Source organism: Octopus bimaculoides, chromosome 12 (genome assembly GCF_001194135.2).
Source record: "Octopus bimaculoides isolate UCB-OBI-ISO-001 chromosome 12, ASM119413v2, whole genome shotgun sequence".
Classification (NCBI taxonomy): Eukaryota; Metazoa; Mollusca; class Cephalopoda; order Octopoda; family Octopodidae; genus Octopus; species Octopus bimaculoides.
Window position 1 is genome coordinate 36561820 of NC_068992.1, and position 4482 is coordinate 36566301.

Here is a 4482-nt window from a genome sequence, read left to right on the forward strand (position 1 = left end):
TATATATATATATATATATATATATATATATATATATGAACGTCTATATGTGTGTATGCGCATGTACCTAGATATATGTATATGTGTGTATATATCGCTGTGTCTGTACGTATGTATATGTGTATGTACGTATGTATGCATGTATGTATGTATGTATGTATGTATGTCCATGTATGCGTCTACTCACGAACAAAACAAAAATTTTCGTCATAGTATTATCTTCCTTTCACCCTCTACTTTCTTTATTCTTTCTCTTAACAGTTAAAACAGCGAAAGATGATTACGTCATTTTATTTAAACTGGGACGTATACTTTCCATGCTCATATTTGAATTTTTTGCGTTTCAATAGTTCTTTTTTTTTTTTTTTGCTTTTATTCACTCTTGAATTTGGTGGACATATAGCGGTAAGTAAACCGACAGATGAAATCTCTAGTGCAACTTTTTTACTGATGTACCCGAAGAGAGCCAGAACGACGGGTCGAAACATGTAGCATACCCAATAAGCGAGCTGGCAGAAACGTCAGCACGCCGGGCGAAATGCTTAGCGGTATTTCGTCTGCCGTTACGTTCTGAGTTCAAATTCCGCCGAGGTCGACTTTGCCTTTCATCCTTTCGGGGTCGATAAATTAAGTACCAATTACGCACTGGGGTCGATGTAATCGACTTAATCCCTTTGTCTGTCCTTGTTTGTCCCCTCTATGTTTAGGCCCTTGTGGGTAATAAAGAAATAAGAAGCATGTATCATACCCAATAAAGTCTAATACATATTCCATCTCCTATGTTATTAATAATATTACTCCAACCGCCAGTGCGAAATTCCTAGAGTAAATTTACGGTTAACTACAGGTAACTTAAAGTTCTTTGCACATACGTATATATTAAATCTTGCGTTGGATATACGGTATTGTTCCTGTGCTCTTCTACACTTATGTCTCCATTCTTACCATATACATATACAAGTTAAAAGAAACAGATCTTTCTTCCTTATTCCAACTAATACCTCTCCTGTCCGTACATTAATAAATCTTTCTCTTTCTCTATTTGTCTGTCTGTCTGTCTCTCCTTGTATATATATATCTATTGAACATGTGTGTATACAGGAATATACCTTTAGAAAGTTTATAAATATATACTCAAAGACACAGATTTTTATTCCCTATCCCATCTGTGCACACGTATCAATACAACTTACATATCTCTTTTTTCTTCTCTCCCCATCTCTCCTGATCTCAATCATCCTTTGAATATATACAGAAAGAAACGGCAGGCTAAGGATGTCTCGAAACTGAGTCAGTCAAGAACTGAAACTCTTATTGAGAGGGTGGCAAATAGCCGAAGGAGAGAATGCAAATAATATCATAACGGCAGCTCTAAAGAGCAGTTGCTGTATAAGGACCACAACTCAGATAGAGTTAAAAAAAACAAAACAAGAATTTATCTGCCCCTATGCTCTCATCAGACCTCACATTAGCACACTAGACACCAACTTTGCACAGAAATGCAAAAAAGGATGATAAGGATGGAGATCCTTATGCGAGTGACTGATGTTCTTCTGGCCCCTTTGATCCACAAGAGCACATACCTGAAACAAATACCAAAACTGAGAGACCTGCCGAGGAAGAAAATACTAGCACTGATGGCCCTACCACAATCAGTATCAACGCCCAATACTGCAGAAGAACCAATAAAAAGCTATAAAATAAAGATAAAAGAAGAAACAAGGATGACGATAGATGTAAAAATGAAGCAAAACACAAGAGAGAACACCCAAGTAAAATGGAAAAGTCAGAAAGTCAATATGCAAAGCCACAAACAGTTAGGAAGCGTACAGAAGTGTGTAAATTCTTCCTGTGTGGTGACTGATGGCATGGATGTGGTGATGCAAATTGCTGCTCCCTGCATCCAAAACCATACAAAAACAAAAGCCTCCTTCCAAAAGATACAGGAAGACTCGAAAAAGGAAAAAGTCGTACAACAACTGCATCAAAACTAAAATACGCCCTACTCTAAAAACCAGTCCTAGTCAGAAGCCGTCATAAGGATTACAACTGAGCTACAATTTTGTTTTGTGCATGGCTCAAAAGATTGTGCAACAACTAACATGACTTCATTAATTCCAGATTCGGAGCCACCCCCACCAACACGTAAGACCACCACAACCAATGGATCCAGGGTGGCCACCACTGGCACCAGCACAGAGGTCACACCAATGTACTCCGTAAATGTAGGAGGGCTATTACAACTCAGTAACAGAACTAAAATTAGCTTCCTGAGAGAATTTGTGACATGCAACCAAGCTTTTGCACAGCACTCACTGAAATACACTTAAAACAAGATTTCCAGGGACAGAAAATCCCTCATGAGACACAGGTCAAAGGTCTCAACGCGTTGAATAGGTAAGTGAAGATAGAAAGAACTCTATCTTAATAAGACACTCCTAGAAATCGAAAAGGAGATCAAACTCACACGAAAGGGTAAGAGGGGAGAAAGAGAAAAGAGCTGTGAAAAGCATAAAAACAAATCCCAAAGCTTTCTATAAATTTGCAAAGGAAACAGCCACAATACAATATAAAATAGGACCGTTGTTCCAAGGTAATGACTGGCTGACAGCGGACCCAGGAAGGATAAATGAGATACTCAGTGAACAATTTAAAAGTGTTTTCACTTGCCCTTTGGACACATGCAGATAAAATATCCAGCTGAATTCTTTGATATTACAGCTCTAAAAAAGGAGGTGCCAACCATAAATTACATCAACATTGAGGAAACATGTAACAACAGCCATACATGGAATGATCTCATGCTCTGCAACTGGTCTTGATGGATTCCTAGCTATTCTCCTAAAGTCATGTAAGCAGGCTTTAGCGAAACCACTTCAGATACTTTTCCAAAGTTTCCTTGCAAGTGGTATACTTCCTAAAAAGCTGTAAGAAGGCATTATATGCCTTATCCATAAATGTGGGAGCAGAGCCGAGGGCAAAAACTACGGGCCAATCATCACATATCAGTAAAGTCATGGAGTGAATCATCAAAAAGAAGTTGATAATGTTCCTAAGAGAAAAGGATCTACTGAACAATACTCAGCATGGCTTCCGTCCAAGAAGCTGCCTCACACAGCTCCTACAACAATATGAGTTTTGAACCAGCTGCTTGATTATACAGATGTCAGCTTGATAGGCTTTGGCTTTGCAAAGGCATTTGATAGGGTAGATCATGGCATGATATGTCATAAGCTACGAGACCTTGGCATCGCTGGTAAACTAGGGAGAGTGGCAGCATGACATCCTTAAAGAGTCAGGTAGTTGCAGCTAATGGTGCCCTTTCTGAGGAAACTCAAATCCGAAGTGGCCGCCCCCAGGGAACTATTCTGGGACCATTACTGTTCATAATAGCCCTCTTAAACATGCACATAGTCACTCGGACAGCAATGCCGTTGACACAGTATTATCACAGGCAATAAAAAACCAAGATGACTTCTCAAGCTTAGAGCGGGACCTGAACTCGATGTACAAGTGGACCGAAATAAACATCATACCGTTTAATGCTGCAAAAATTTCAAGCACTGCACTTTCAACTCACGAATGCACTACAATCTGCATATACAGAACCCGAAGGCACTACAATGCCAGAGTCACAGGCAGTGAATGACTTGGATATCAGTATGTGTAGTGACGCATCGTTTCATATGCACATTGGTAAGATGGCAGCAAAGTGCAGACAACTGAAGTCCTTCAAAACAAGAGACCAATAAACTATGCTGATCCTGTGGAGAACCTTTGTTCTCAGACCCCTGGACTACTGCTCTCAGTTATGGTCACCACTTAGTGGCAAGTTCACAGCGGAGCTTGAAGCAGTCCAACACTAAAAAGATTGAAGCAGTGCAGCGGATGAGCTACAGGGATAGGCTAGAAAATTGCATCTTTTCTCCCCGGAGCGAAGGCGTGAGAGATATGAAATGATATACATATCAAAAATCCTAGAAGGGCTAGCACCTAACTTCGGCACTGAGCGTTATACAAATGCCAGAACTGGCCGCCATTGTATTATACCAAAGGTACCATCCACTCCATCTAAATGCAGGACCAGATACTGCAATAGTCTAGGGTTCAAAGGGCCGCAGCTCTTCAATGCCCTGTCACAAAAATTAAGAAATCTGCATAAGGTGGAAGCAGATGTCTTCAAAAAAGGACTAGACATTCTCCTCTCTACAATACCAGATGAATCAACACCCCTATATCAGGTGCAGACAAGGGCAGTGGAACTAAACTTCCTTATACACCAAATGGGCCAACAGGTGCGGCAAAAGCACATACAGAAGGGGTGAGGTGGAACACCCCAGACTGAGAAAATCAGAAAGACCATAGGCTTTCTTACTTTCCCGAGCGGTAAACTAATGCACGTACTTGTTCTTTATACACCTCTCTTCGTCTTTTGTTTTCAGTAAATTTCAACTATATATATATATATATATATATATATAT